This window comes from Echinops telfairi, unplaced genomic scaffold (genome assembly GCF_000313985.2).
Source record: "Echinops telfairi isolate 266 unplaced genomic scaffold, ASM31398v2 ScPeMD7_25;HRSCAF=90, whole genome shotgun sequence".
Lineage (NCBI taxonomy): Eukaryota > Metazoa > Chordata > Mammalia > Afrosoricida > Tenrecidae > Echinops > Echinops telfairi.
Genome location: NW_022103922.1, coordinates 6,054,439 through 6,070,260, shown reverse-complemented (window position 1 = coordinate 6,070,260; position 15,822 = coordinate 6,054,439). Strand labels below are relative to the sequence as shown.

At 52.3% G+C, this 15,822-nt stretch overlaps 1 protein-coding gene and 1 non-coding gene across 2 annotated transcripts in view; one reads left to right on the top strand and one right to left on the bottom strand.

Moving 5' to 3' along the window:
- Positions 1–15,822, top strand: part of GLIS3 (GLIS family zinc finger 3) — a 443,094-nt gene that overhangs the window by 288,000 nt on the left and 139,272 nt on the right. The window lies entirely within an intron of this gene.
- On the bottom strand, positions 15,587–15,719 carry LOC115869425. The gene has a single exon (XR_004046176.1). It is a non-coding gene; the product is annotated as a small nucleolar RNA SNORA64/SNORA10 family (small nucleolar RNA).

Sequence of the window (15,822 nt, the reverse complement as noted above, 5' to 3'; positions counted from 1 at the left end):
TCCATCCATCCTTCCATCCATCCATCCATGCCCTCATCCATCCACTCACTTAACCTATTTATCCACCCACTGACTCACCTACCCAACTCAATCACCTGCACACCTACCCTTTCATCCAGTAGTTGAATTTCTCGTTGGATCAGAGCTTAGGGAAGATGTGTGAACGATGTCAGACTACCATGGGAGCACAGACAGCCTATACTTGGCGTGCTTCATGCCTTCTGTTCCCACAGTGCTGTTGTGGCCCAATGCAATGGAGCCAGCTGCAGCATTTGGATTTGTGCAATTTGTGCAATTGTGCTCCACAGGGTTTTCAATGGCTGATGTGGGGGGAAGTAAATCACTGGGCCTTTCTTCCAAGTGCCTCAGAGTGGACTTGAACTTCCAACTTTTCTGTCAGCCACCATGTTCATTAACTGTTTGCACCACCCAGGACCCCAACTGGGCCATCATCTCCCAGAGCTCTTCAGGGTTAATTAGTCCCCCAGTCTTGCTGGCAGCTGACAACAATGCATTTGCCCGATGCTGCCAACAATACTGTGTGAAGATTCTTCTTCAGCATCCCCGGCCCCTGCCCCTGTCCCGCGGTGGCACAGCGGAGCTTGGCGTTCTGACTACCTGGGTGGAGTGCTAAGTCAACTTACATGTCACGAAGAAGCCCAGTTCTGCTTCCCGAGAAGGAGAGGGAACCGATACTTTACTGTGGCCTCATCTCCGTCCACTCTCCGAAAACCCTGGAGAGAAACGAGACAAGTGCTATTGAGGTAGTCATTATGAGGCAAAGTCCGGGTCCTATTTGAAATTCAAGATGCATTGAATTAAGAAAGGACTCAAACCTTATGCATCCAAATCAATTTTGATCTCTTAAAGGCCAACCGTTTCTAATGTAAAGTAGCCTGTAGCCAAACAACTTTTCATGAGGCTTGCCTGAGCCCACAATGCTCATCGCTGACATCTGCTTCCTGGATCTATTCAGACTTCGGCTTCATTTAAATACTTATCCTGGGTGCCCTTGCCTTCTGATGATAATGTTCCAGATTCATCTTTTGAATTGGAAGTTCAATGAGACTTATGAAGGGACTTTTGAAGTTTGTTGGAAAATTCCATTATCTTTTCATTCCATTTTCCCAGCAACTTTTTGAAAGCACCCTGGTGTTATTCCTAACACAGTATTCCCTGCTCTTCACAACTTTGTAGGGCAGAGTCTATATGGAACATGAACTTGGCTGACTTTGTCTTCAAAACGCCAACCAGATGGGTGTTTTTCATTGCGTCTCTCAACCTTGGGAACAGCAATAGGTGCCTGGAGCTCCTGTGTTCCATCCCTGGAGTGTGACAGGAAGCAGATGGAGGAAAAAACAGTGGCCGTCAAGTTGACTCCAACTCATGGCCATCCAACGTGGGCAGAGTAGAACTGCCCTTCGTAGAATTTCCAATTACCAAGTGGTTGGAGGTGGGACGAGAGGCAGTAGAAAGAGTGTGGGGTCAGGAAAGCTGGGATTCTTGCAACACTGTTCATTTACTGGTCGTTACTGTGAGCCTACTGTGTTGAAAGTGCTACAGTAATTGGAGATACAGCTATGAACGACATCAATACTCACATAGCCAATGAGATTGAACGATAATGCAGAAATATGAATGTTACTATCCAGCCTCCAGTAGTTGTTTGCAACAGAAAAAGGAAAGCCAGGAATGTGAGGAGGATATGGAATGTGAGGCATACTGCCTCCATGAACAACTGCCTCCTTTGCCCTGAGGTCAGAAGAACTAGATGGTGCCCGATGATTGTTACTGAACCTTTTGACGAACACAACACAATTCTATAAAAGAATCGTGATCAAAGTTGGGCGGGTCGGTGAACTGGGGAACAGACTCCGAAATCCTCCAAGACTCCAGCATGTTTGGAGCCTTTGAAGCAGGGCGAACCCCTGAAACGATTGTGCTGAGATCAATTGTTGGACCTTGAGTCAAAAAGTCTCCCCTGAAGTCCTTCTTGAAGCCCAACAGGAGCTTAGCTAATTAGTAAAAGAAGATCAACTTTGAACATTGTGCTCCTTAGAGAACAAACACAAACAGCCCTACGTGACCATTTTGGCAGCAGCAACTTGAAAGGTTGGATGGGAAGCTTGGAGGGAGGTGACTTTTTGTTCCAGGGGAAGAACCACACGGAATGGTAGAGTGAGAATGGCCACACAATTCGAAGGATGAGAGCAAAGTCGCTGACCTGTCAGGTAGACACTGTGGAATCCATGTACGACTGGCTCTGCATATTCTCAGCAACAAAAAAGCAACAGAAAATGGGTCAAGTACTCCCCAAAGGAAAATAACAAGATGCTTTGCAGGCGTCGGTCGGGGGAGGACCCCACCAGATTGTTTCGGGGAGCAGTTGTCGACAGCCACCCGGCCAGGAGCACCTCGGAGATGCTTTCTGTCAGCATCACTAAGAAATCCCATGCAGGAAGAATATTCCAGCATCGGGAGCCGGCGGGGTGTATTTATAGCTTCTTTTGCATCCACTTGTCAAGCAGCGTCTTTAGCAGTCTGCTCCCTAGAAGCCTCTCCCAGGCGTTCTGTGGCCTCCCTTGCAGCTGAGCAGAGGATGCTGGGAGCTCATCTGTCCTTAGCACACTGTTAGCAGCAGGGCCTGAGTGGCCAGATGAGACTAGCTGCTCCCGTCCTTGGCTTCCCCAGGCATGTCTCTGGCCAGCTGTGTCACGTGCCCTTCTGGACCCGGAGCTGGCTGTGGAGAATGGAGCGAGTGAGGGGCTTCCTCCCTAGTCTCCTTTGTGTCTGCTGGATGGCCAGGGTACCACATGCCCTCTCCCAGTTAGATGCTTTGTTGAGTGGCAGCAGGTCAGGGACCATTTGTGGTGAAGTTCCCTGCGAGGAGAGACACACCCTGTTCTAGAAACATGGGCTTAAAAACAAGTGACGATGCGTGTAGCTATAGAAGCATCGCTGGTGAATCCCAGACACAACCTCAAGTGGGTTATTGTATTAATAGCGAAGGAAGGGTCAACTAGAGTTGGCCTTAGTAGCCCTGCTAACGAGGCTTAAGGAGTCAGGCCCATCCGGCTCCCAGCAGTGACTCAGCTCTTATTGGTAATCAAAACAGTTGGATTGTGGGTATCGTTTCAGGTAGGAAGTCTGAGCGTGAGACCCTGTATAATACTCCTTAGGAAAACAGAACTCAACCATAACTCACAGTCCACTCAGTGGCCACGTTCTCATTTGTACCATCCATCGAGGGAACTGTGCTCGTGCAGCCATGCCTGGGGCCACCCTGGGCCTCCGGTAGAGGGCTGGGCTCGCTGGGTTTGTTCATTGATGTGGGTATCTGAAAACTCAAGCCAGCAAACTCATTGCTGGGCAGTCAACCCCAACTCCTGGTGGCCCTGTGGGCAGCATGGAGCCCCTGTGCTCCGGAACATTATCTCCGGCAGATGTTGAGGAAGTGGGTCACCAGGATTTCCCCCGAGGCCCCTGTGGGTGGATGCAAACAGCCCTCCTTCTGGTTAGCAGCCTGCACCTAAGCTTCTCACACCTCCCAGGGCACCCAGGATTGAGCACCATTGCCTTTCAATGGGCTGACACTCAGAGCCATGGCCTGCATGTCTGGGCTGGGGAGGTTGTCTGGACATGTTGGGTCAGGAATGGCCTCACTGAGAAGAGGGTGGATGGAGATGCACTTTAAGGACCAGCAGGTGATGCCCAGACCCCCTAGATGGACAGGAGACTCTTGCCATGCAGGGAAGCAGTCTGTGCTAAAGGAAAGAGTGACAACCTAGACAGGCACCTGCTGTTGTCTAGATGGTGACCTGGTGCTGCTGCAGCAGAAACACACACACACAAAAAAGTGGGGGGCGGGCAATGCTCCAAAGTCATAAATTCATTTTTAGCAGAAACTTAACAATGCCAGGCGGTTGGTTTCATGGGTGGGGGCGGGGGCCCTTTGATGATGTAAGGACACTTGTATCTTAGTATTATTCTGTGGTTTTTGAGTTGGCCCAAATGGGGAGAGCAGTTGGAGAGTGGCCAGTGGGATTTATGTAAGTGCTAAGTAGAGAGTCAAGAACCCCAGTGGTGTGACACTTAGCTGTTAGTGGACAGGTCAGTGGTTCAAAGCCGACAGCCGCTCATTCCAAGGGATAAAGAGGCAGCAGTCTGCCTCAGAAACCCTGGGGGGAGGGGATCAGTTCTCCTCTGTGTGATACAGGGCTCCAAGATGTGGGATTGGCCCCGTGGCATCAGGCATGGTAGTGAGAGAATAAAGAAGCCAGTTAGGGTACTGGTTAAGCAGTCACTGCAACCCAGAAAGTTGGCATTCCAGAGCCACCTAGCAGCTCCACTGAGAGAGACCCGGCGGTCAGCTTCCCTATGGGTGCCCTCCAGGAAAACAGTGGGGCAGTTGCCGTCCTGTTGTTGTCAGGGACTGTGGTGTCTGTTCTGACCCATAGTGATCCCGTGCACAGCAGAAGGAAACACCACCTCGCCAGGCCCTGTCCTTACAATCCCTGTGCTGTGTGAGCCCCTAGTGAACACCACGCCAATCCATCTCCTTGGCGGTCTTCCTTTCCCCTCTCCACCTTCTAGTTGAAAGCAGGGTGCCCTCTGCCATTCAGGGTCTCCATGAATCGGAAGCCAACTGGGCGACCACTACTGCAGCAGCAACCTGTGGAGGTCGGCAAAGGAAGTGGGGGCTGGGGGGTGGGGGGCTGGCCATAGCCAGGGATTTGTTTCCCAACCTTCTAAACGGGTGTCCTTGGATCTAGAGAAAATACTTGGGCTCCGTCTGTGGCTCAGTGATACAGCCTCAAGGCCAGGTGTGAGGTTTAAAGTGGGTGGACCTCCAGAGGCAAACCCCCTGCCCCAGCCCCACCCCTGCCCCGCCCAGGGGGCACGGAATCCATTGCAGGGCATGGGTGCTGGGCTACCACACATTGCCCCCAGAGAGGCTCTGTTCTCCTCCTTCCTCCCCTGCTCGCCATCCACTTGCCATTTTTAAATGGGATGTGACCTTGTCTGGGGTTTTCATTACGAAGGGAGCTCCATATTAGATTAACATGTGCAGACATGACTGCCCGCACGGAGTCACCACCATCGTGTGGACCAGTGGGATGTTCTGTGTCTCGGCTTTTTCTCTCCCGAATTGGAGGGTCATTTGACGTGGGCTGTCACGTGGTGTCCGTTTCTGCCTCCCTTCTTGGTCTCATGCCCCATAGTGAGGAGGGCCTTGCGCTCTGGGCAGCTGCCTGCGATGGGCAGGGCTGGGTTCACTTTGGGGGATGTTTCATGGCGTGAAAATTCTAAGTTGGCTTCTATGGCTTTGGCTTTGGGATCATTTCCAGCCTGACAAACGGTGCCTCCACAACGTATGATATTTGGCCTTTCATATTACAATGGTCATTTCCGCCGCCCCTCATCCCCCGGAAGTTTTAAAATGGAAGAAGCCCTTGAAACTCTCGACAGATGAGGAAACTGAGGTACAGAGCACCCCAGAAGACTGGAGAGTAAGAGAGCCCAGGCCCTCTGGTCTCAGAGCCCCTCGAGACCGAGGGACCTATGCAAAGAGCTGTTGTCGTGGTTGGGTGTCCTCAAGTCTGCTCTGACTCGTGGTGAAGAAGACCCCGTAGAGCAGGCGTGCTTTTACACGTGGGCTGTCCTGAGTCAGAAACAATGGACGGTGGTGGTGTGTGTGTGTGCGTATGTGTGTGTTTCTTTAATTCCCTCCGTGTAGTGTAAGGAGCTAGCGAGAGGATTGGAACTGACCATGATGGTCCCACCTGAACGTGTTCATGCCACTTTGATGGCCTTGGTCTCTCCTGATCCTGGGTGCATTCCTGCCATCGGTGCCCCAAACCAAACTCACTGCCATCGAGTCGATGCCAACTCATAGTCACCCTATAGGACAGGCTGGCACTGCCCCTGTGAGAGCCCAAGACTGTAACTCTTGAAGGGAGCAGGAAGCCCAGTCGTTGTCCAAGAGAGTGACTGACAGTGTCAAACTACTGACCCTGCAGCTAGCAGCCTACAGCGTAACCACCAGGCCACCAGGGCTCCTTATCGCCACAGGGGCTCATGGCCCTCGCGTTGAGCAGCTGTAAACACAGTGAGAGGACGTCAGGACATCAATGATGATATGATAACTGTTGTCGCTGACTGCACCTCTCCTTCTTCAAGAGTGCGTTGGGTACCAGGCCCTGTTCTAAACACCCTACATGACTTAATCCCACCCTCTAGACCAGCGGTTCTCACCCTGTGGGTCATGACCCCCTTGGGAGTCGAACGGCCCTTTCACAGGGGCCGCCTGATTCATCACAGTAGCAAAATGACAGTGATGAAGTAGCAATGAAAATAATGTTATGGTTAAGGGGTCACCACAATTTGAGGAACTGGTTTAAAAGGAGTAACCCCGCCCTCTAAACACCCTGAAGTTGGAGGGTTCAAACCTTGTGGTTAGGATCCCAATGCATAGCCCATGTCCACCTCCAGGGTCCTAGACCCACTGCCATCAGGTCTATGTACTGACTCAACTCAACTCACTACCCTTGAATCCACGACGATTCATAACAACCCTATAGGACAGGGTTGAGCTACTCCCCTCTGAGTTTCAGAGACTGTGAACTGTTTATGGGAGTAGAAAGTCATCTTTCAAACTGCTGACCTTTCAGATGGAAGCCCAACTGGGTCACCTCTCTGCCACCAGGGTCCTTGGTAGGGTTTTAGGGACTGCACATATTTCCAGGAACAGGCAGACTCATCTTCCGCTGCCTGATCTTTGAGTTAGCAGTCCAGCACTTACCCTACAGCACCACCAGGGCTCCATGAACACCCACTAACCTCAAAATCCCAACCCACTACTCATAGCCAGTCTAATGGACAGAGTAGAGCAACAGGGTTTCCACGCCTGCCCATCTCGACAGAAGTAGGCTGCCCCAGCTTGCTCCCAAGGAGGGCTTGGTGGGTTCAAACCACTGACCATTTACCGCAGTTTCCAGCCCAGTGCTAAACCAGCTGCACCACTAGGACTCCTGCCATAATTGTAGTAGTTAGGATTCGAACACACGTTGCTTTTTGAGGGAAGGTTCAATGAGATCCCACACAATAATTTTGGAAAAGAGGCATCTTTTGAGTTAAAGATGTCCTAACCTACAGCCTGAGGAGCGAGAGGCAGACTTTGGAGTCGGAAGGATGCTCCTGTTCATGTGAAATTCAAAATCATCTCAAGCACACTGCCAGCAAGTCCCTTCCCGACTCACCGCGGCCCCCAGCCGGCCAGCGCTGTCAGCTGGCAGCACCTGGTGGAAATGGGAGCACTGGCTCTTCTCTCCATCCAGAACATCCCCACACCGAGCCTGAAGTCTTACCAACGGCTTTGTTAATGGAGTGGAGTGGGGAAAGCCTGAGGGGCCGGGGGGAGATACTCACGGCAGGCTGCCTGCCCCCTCCTCTCAGAGCCCGGCCCTTGCTCAAGTTCCCCTTTCTGCAGTGGATCCAGCTCAGAGCCCCAAAGGCGACTGCAGTTCAGCCGAGCGCCAGGGCCCTACGGGCAAGGCGGGCAGGAGGCCATTGGAGGGGTTGTGAGGTAAAGACAGCGAACTCATTGAAATGCCAAGTGTCACTGCTGGGGCACTTAATTATCCGACTCACTGGCAGCTCAGAGAAGAGGAGCAAGCAGGGGGCAGGAGGAAGAGGAAGAAGAAAAAGACAAGGGGAAGAAGGCCTACTGAGCAATGGTCAGATGCCGTCAGTGTAGCCAGAGGGAGGGGGGCCGTGTTGGGTACCTCCTTAAAGAACAACCCCCTAGCTGTCCTTGCCTGATCTCCTCCTATCTCCAAAGAGGAGCCCTGGGGGCATACTGGTTGCACACATTGGGTTGCCAACTGCAAGGTCAGCAGTCTGAAACTGTTTACAGGAGTAGAAAGCCCAGTCTTCTCCCAGGGAGCTGCTCTGGTTTAGAACTGCCAACCATGGGGATCGAAGCCCAGTGCATAGCCACTATACCACCAGGGCTCTGGCCGCCTCCACAGGGGCTACCATTTGTCTGTGAGGTTCTGACTGGCTGGTGGCGCTCCCCTTCCCTCCTTGGGGTCCACTGGTCTTTTGCTGTCATGAAACATTTCTGTTTTCTGCTGACAATTAAAAGTTAGCAGCCTTTCAGTGCTGCACGGTGTGAAAGTAGGCCTCCTAACCAGCTGGGTGCAGCAGCCGGTGAGGAAGTGGGGATGCCTGCTGCTGTCCGTGGGTCTGCCCGTCCAATCAGCAGGTGGTGGCCCCCTCCTCTGAGGGGGAAGGGGTCGTCAGGATCCAGGCCTCCCGAACCTCTGAAATATGTACTTGTATCGAAGAATGTTCCAAGTCTAGCATCATCTCTCTGATCTCTGAACTCAGCCGTCACCCTGCCATCCTGGATGGAGCGGCTCCCAGCCATTTAATTAAAATCGGAGTGACAGATTTGTTATTGAAAATCTGAGCCCCAGCTCCCACCCCGCCCGGCACATCTGAGCCGAGAGATGGCTCTCCACTGGGCACTGGGAGGCCCAGAGAAGCCTCTGCGCTGTGCGGGGTGCCGGGGGGAATCCAATACATCTTGTCTTTGCTCTTGGAAACACTCTCATTAGTCTTTTTAATAACAGCGAGCGCCGAGTGGGTATCAACTGTGGTTCTCCCAAAGAAACTCAGTGTGTCCATTAGGGTTGTAAATTACAGCATCCGAGAGGAGTGGATTCTGTTCTGGAGAGGGGGCCCCTTTCTCTCCACAGGGCAGCCCTTGAAACCTGCGACATTGCCTTGTGTGTAGGACATGCATGGGCTGTCCTGGGAGGGGACGGCTGGGTATCAAGGACTTTTGTCATCTGAATTGACAATAGTTCTCTCCTCCCGCCTCCCTGCTCTGGGATTCTGAGCATACGGTCCCAAGGGGTGCGAATTCTGCGGCTAGAAAGTGAGAACTGGTCACCAGCCCACAGCCGAGTTCAGCGCTCGCGAAGCCAGTCACACCTAACAGAAGGCTGTGTTATTGGAAAATTTAGCTTTGTGTGTGTGTGCATGTGCGTGTGTGTTGTTAAGCTAGCGGGAGCCATCTGTCTGGGTTATTCTGATTCGGGGACTAAATTGAACGGAAGGCATTGCCGGGCAAGTAAACAAGTTCTCTCAAAATATTTGCACGTCTTTCCGTCTTGTCAGGGGCTTTGGGGGGAGGGTCAGAGATGCCACTTGAGTGTTTGGTGATTTATTGATTGATGGTAAGTTTCCGTCTTCCTGGGCGTAGGAACAAAGGCGCGTGAGTGAGGTGCGAGTGAATGGGTGAGGGCCTGAAGTTTACCCGAAGTCCTTCCCTGGAAATCCTCAGGCCCTTCTAGGAGGGGCTCCTGGTGGTCAACAGTTTGAAACCACCAGCAGTTCCCCGGGAGAAAGACTGGGCTTTCTACTCCCGTGAATCGTCATGGTCTCAGAAACCTATGGGGACCCACAGGGGATCCCTGAGTCAGCATTGACCCCATAGCAGGAGTCTGGTTTAGTTTGGGCTGCTGTCAGAAGAGTGTGGGTACAGCCGTTAAATCCTCGGGACTAACCAAAAGGCAAGTGATTTGAACCCACCCCGTGACTCAGAGGAGAAAGGACGAGGTGGTGTGTTCCTGTAAAGAAGACCACCCAGGCAACCTTCTGGGCCAATTCCACTCCCTTCCAACCCACAGGGACCCTCTGCACAGCAGAAGGAAACGCCACGGGGTCCTCCGCCATGGTGTCCATCCATCACGTCAGGGCTTTTCTTGCCGCCCCTCTCCTCGACCAAGCAGTTGTCCTCCAGGGACGGGTCTCCCCTGACAACACGTCCAAAGTACTGAGACGAACTCTCTCCATCTTTGCTCTATGGAGCATCCTGGCTGTCGTTCTCCCAAGACAGACTCGTTTGTTCATTTGGCCGCCACGTTACACTTGGTGTTCTCGCCTGCGCTGTGATAGGGTCACACTATGGACCAGCATAGACTCAACAGTGTCTGGCAACAACTGGGGCGTCTGTGTGGTGCTACTGGTTAAGCGCTGGACCATTACGCACCCAAAGATGGGTGGCTTAAACCCACCAAGAGGTGCCCTGGAGAAAAGGTCTGGCAGTCTACCCACAAAGCCCACAGCCTTGAGAATCCTCGGGTGCCCAGGTCTGCTCTGCTACCCCAGCACTGCCCTGACTCAGAATCAACCTAGCAGTTTAATGAGATGTCTGGATGCTGTCCATGTATCCGTAAGCCCCCAGCAGAGCTTAACCAAGAGTAACCTTTGTGTGGGGTCCTGGTCCCTGCAGGGAGGTGCCTGGGGCAGGAGCCCTGAGCATGAGCAGGGAAGCCAGCTTCTTCCACCACGCCCACGATGGACTCCATGGGGGAGATGCTTCTGCTGCTCCCCATGTCACCAGGGAAGCTGCGCCAGTTCTGGGAGCTGCCCTTTCTTGGGCAAGGGTGTGAGGACATTTGAAAAGACATTTCCTTCATTTGGATCGGAGAGGTGACTTCTCCTCGCCTTCCTTCGCTATTTGGGGGGCGGGGTGGGAAGCCCAACAACTCCATGAGCTGCCGCGAAGGCAGGCGATGGGATGTCACTTCCCTTGAAATAGTACCGACCATATGGGCCAGGATGGCAGGTGTCACCGATTGTCAAAATATTGCTTTTCAAGAAACCCAACTCTCCGAGGGGTGGTTCCCCGTGGGCTCACCCCCCCTGGAGCAGTGAGCAGCCTGACCTTCACCTGAGCAGCGGTCTGTATAAACAGACCCATCTGGCTGGCCGGGACCGGCTGGCTGCAGATCCAGTGAGACAGCGATAGAATTGGGGGGTTTTACCCCCATGGCGTTCAGCATGCGACATTTTCATGTGCAGCTCCCTAATGGATCTGCACTTCGTCAAGGAGTGCAGTTTGTCTGTTTTTCGTCCTTGAACTTTGTTCTCTCTCTCTCTTTTTCGTCCTTGAACTTCGTTCTCTCTCTCTCTTTTTAAAGGCAACAGAAGCAAATGATTGCCTCTCTGCTAACAGTGTTACATACAACAACAGCACGGCTTATTCATCATCATCATAATGCTGTCACGGTAGTAACAATAACCTATGACTGGCTACGGAGATAGACACACAAGCTGACCAGGTGTTGGAAGGTGAATGGGACTTTGTCCTTGACTATTCATCTACAACTCCAAACCCAGGGCCATTGAGTTAATTCTGACCCCACGGTGTCCCTTTCGGACAGGGTATAACTGCCCCCGTGGGTTTCTGAGACTGTAACTCTTTACAGGAACAGACAGCCTCATCATTCTCCATGGAACGGCTGGTGGTTTCACCCTCCCTCCCTTGCAGTTAGCAGCCCAGTACTTAACAGCTACACCACCATAAACACATGGAACGAAAAGAATGGTATTTGTTTATAAACTTTATTTATTCATTTATTTAGTAGGAAAGAGAGAACGTTTATTAAGTCTTAAACAGGACAAGGAGTGTCATTGGTCCGTGTAGGCCGAGGAAGCAGAGAGGTGTTTTGAAGGGGGTTCTATGGGGTCCTTTCATGGTGAAGGGGACAGTGGTAATTCAGTGGGAGAGCCCTCTATCTAATTCCATGCAGGGGGCAGCTCCCGCTCAGCTAGCAGATGCCTGGGCGCCACTACGGATGCTGAACAGGTTACATTAGACTCGGAAGACAGGCCAGAAACCTGCTTCCAAAAATCAACTCATGAAAACCCAATGAATCACCGCGGTATGATCTGCTGTCGATCTTGGGGAGAGTGCAGGGCATGGGGACAAGGCAGTGTTTGTCCAGCAGGACACAGGGACACTGTGGCCCAGAGGCTGCCTGGAGGGCAGCTGAGCACAGGGCAGAGTAGAACTACTCCTGTGGTTTTCCAATGCTGTAATTCCTCAAAGGAAGCGACAGCCTCATCTTTCTCCCTGGGAGTGACTGATGGTTTCGAACTGCTGACCTTGCAGACACCACTGTTTCTAGAAATTCAAGGAGAGGCAATGGCCATCCCTTAGTTCATAAAGTAGACATTTTTCCTTCTGCCAACAAGGTGTCTGTTTGCCCCAATTGATTAGAAAATGGGAAAGGAAACCGTAATTGCATGTTGAATCCCATGTCTCATAAATGATCAGAATATTCGTCAAACAAACACCCAAACTCTAGGACTGTGAGATCAAATGACTTAATCTCCATTCTCCTCATTAAGATATTGTTGTTGTGATTTGAAGGACAACTTTCATCCTAGTTCTCTCCCAGCGTCAGCTCACAGGAAGGGAGGTGCTCACGCTCCGGTTAAAGAACTCCCAGAGCTGAAGTAGAAGAGTCTGTGCCAGGTTTCCAGCGGTTCTGTGGGTCACAGCTCTGGAAGCTTGAGAATTGGGTGGAATTACTTTATGAACCCGTGGTTTGCACCTCAGCAGCGTTTAAACGTCCATGGCTGTCTTCCTGGCCGGGGCCAAGGCTGTGCGAGGGTGGAGGTAGGGAGAGAGAAAATGGGCTTGGGAAATACATGTTTCTGATGGGCAATCCAGAGAGGCTGGACAGTTCTGAAGGAAATGTTTCGTCCATTGTGGCGGCGGCGGCAGCGGTCGATGCTGTCAGATGGACTCCGACGCCCCGCGACCCCATGCACCACAGAGGGAGACGCTGCCCAGTCTGGCGCCATCCTCACCGCCCCTTCCGTTGCAGCCCACAGCTGCAGCCCCTGCGTCAATCCATTCCCTTGACAGGCTTCCTCTTTTTTTATTGCTGTCCTTCTGCACCTCAGAAGAAAGGCCTGGAGATCAACTTCTAAAAAAAATGGCCAAGGAAACCCCCTCGTGGCACGGTTGTATGCCGACGGGCCCAAGGGCACCACGAGGTCACTCAAAGGCCAGCTCCTGTTTTCCGTTTGATCCTTGTGTCTGCTTGGATCGAGCCTGCCAACAGCTGTGCGCCTGGCTGGTGCGAGATCACCAGGGCGGCGTCCTTGGGTGGAAACCTTGGCCAAGCCTTTCCCTCGACCTGATGGCTTTGTGGTGATATATTTCCCACCGGGCGCAGAGGAGGTGAGTGCAAAGTCCTTGCCGTGGCTCGTCCCGGTGCTCGCTTCTGAACTTCTGCATGGCTGCGTTGCGCGTGAATCCTCACCAAGCACTTGGTTCAGAGAAGACGATGCATGAGCTGGCCGGCACGAGAGCTGACACGACAGTCCTCGAAGTCTTCATTCCGTGCTGACAAATTAATCGTGTGTTTTACCTTCTCTGAACAGTGAGGCCATTGTTCACTTTGCCAGGTCATATGCATTTCATTAGCGTGCACCTCAGTGACAATGGAAACGGGGGTTGAAAAGGAGCCCAGGATGACTCAAGGGCTTCGCTCTAGTTCCTTGACTCAAGCACAGGAAGCCATGGGTCCCCACCGTTCCCCAGGGGCGCGGTGGGGAAGCCTTGGGGACAGCCACAGCCAAGGAGCCAAACGCCTACCTTTCCAAAGCATGTTTGGTCTCCCTGGGCCGTGGGGCACCACACTGGAAGGCACTCACTCCCTCATATTTAAATTTTACCCAGACAGCCCCACCGGCACACCCCTCGGATGGAATAACTGCCTCGCCGTTCCAAGTGGAAGTTTAACCCCAAGGTCTCTGCCATGCAGGCTTGACTTTCGTTTCTGCATAGTCATGAACTGGCAGATTTATCGAGCCGCGTGGCAAGAACCCAAAGTGTGTTCACTTTGCCGTCGTTCTTTTAGAGCTCGCTCGGTGCAGGATGTATGCGGGTTTCCGGATGCAGTACTAGAAAGATTTCTTTCCAGAAATATGATGAAATCAACAAGTTCGCAGGGATTGATATCCAGAAACTCAAGCTCACCTCCATCGAACTGATCCCCGGTCCTCGGGACCCACTGGCGCCGGGCAGGCCCCTCCTGTGGGTCTCTGAGACAGGCGGTCTGGAAGGAAGCAGACGCCACACCTGTCTCCCTTGGACAAGCTGGTGATTTCCAACTACAGCCCAACATGTGGTAGGGATTTAAGAAAATCTTACTCCTGGTGGAGACAAAAAAAAAAGACAGACCACACCCCAGGAGCGTGCACTCACGTATCATCTAGGTGGCCCTTCATCCACCATTTTAGCATCTGCACCGCTGATTAGTATTTCCCTGTTGAAATCTTAACACAGAAATAAGTATTGCTTTTCACCTGTTTAGAGTAGTAATTTCATTTTGTGATGCTTGAAGATGCTATCTCCGCCCCACCCCCCCTTTTTTTTTTGACAAATCCTTCTCTGGCATTTTGTGGATGTGTTCTGCCCGATGTCATGAAAGTGCCACATGGACCCCGGTGCCGGAGCGGCCTGTGGTTTCCGTGGGGCCAGGTGTTACCATGGACACGATCTCCACTGCCCCCCTTCTGGGTGTGTCCCTAGGAAACCCTGCATCCCGAACCTCATGTGACTCTTGCTGTGTGATCCAAACATACTGTCCTCATCTTCTTTCCCTCCCCCAACCCACTCACCTAGAGTCCATCCGACCTCAAGAGCCTAGATAGGGCCCCAGGACTGTAACTCTTTATGGGAACAGAGAGCCTTATCATTCTCCTTTAGGAGAGCAGGTGGTTTTGAACCATGGACCTGTGGTTAGCAGTCCAAAGCTTCCCACAAGGCTGGTTGATTCTGATTTACAGTGACCCCAGAAGAGAGGGTAGAACTGCCCCAATGGGTTTCCAAGGTTCTAAATCTTCACGAGAGCAGAAAGCCTCATCTCTCTCTGGTGGAGCCACTGGTAGTTTCGAACTGCTGAACTTTCCGGTTCGCACCCTAACATTAACCTACTACACTACCAGGGCTCCCTAGCTCCTGGGAACTGGTAGCTCACTTTGGAAGCCTCTCGAGTTATAGCCCAGAGAGATCAACACCCCCTATCCCCCCATATTGTGGCCCGCATGTTTGTAAACCGGAACAAAGTGAGGCTGGCAGTGGGGAAGGAGAGAGGAGGAAACTGGATCGAGTCCATGGAAATTGTAGGGATCATTTTTTAGACAGTTTAGCCCACGAGGTCTTTCTATTCAGACAGCAGAACACATGTGTTGTGTTGTTGTGTGCCATCGAGTTCGTCCCACCTCCCAGGGACTCTGTGCACAGCGGGACAGAGCACTACCGGGCCTGTGCCCACTGTGCTGATGCTCGCCCGGGTTGCACCCACTGTGTCCCTCCGTCTCCTGAGAGCCTTCCTCTTCCCCAAGCATGACGTCATTTCCAGAGTATGTACGATGAAGTCTCGCCGTCCTTGCCTCTACGGACCCATCTGGGCATACTTCTTCCAAGACAGACTGGTCTGTACTTTTGGCAGTCTGTGGTACTTTCAGTATTCATGCCAACCAAGCATTTATTTTGCTTTGTACCCCAAACACCCTCCTTCTCAAAATCGTGGCCGTTCACAGCCTGGTGAGGGTATGGCTGTACAAGGAAGCTCCCGCGGGCTCTCCCTGTGCCTCCCGGTCACGGGCCCTGAGGAGCACAGCTCTCCAGAGCTGCCTCTTTTGTTAGGCAGCGAAGTCTGAGCATCTTCAGCTCACTCGGACACATTTGGTTTTTCGTTTCTGTTTTTTTGCCTGTTGTGCCCCCCCAGAAGGGACAGGCCACAGGAGGCCTGCCCAAGGTCCTGAGCGCGCCCTTTCTCTCTCTCCTCTTTACGAAAGTCACACATGTTATGGCAGGTGCAACCATGCAGAGCAGGGAGAGACACATTTGTTTTAAAAGCGAAAGGCGGTCCCATTATTGGTGTGTTCTGACTGAGGATACTGAGGTCGTGTGTGGTTTTCTGCCCCTGGCGCAAATAAAGCTGT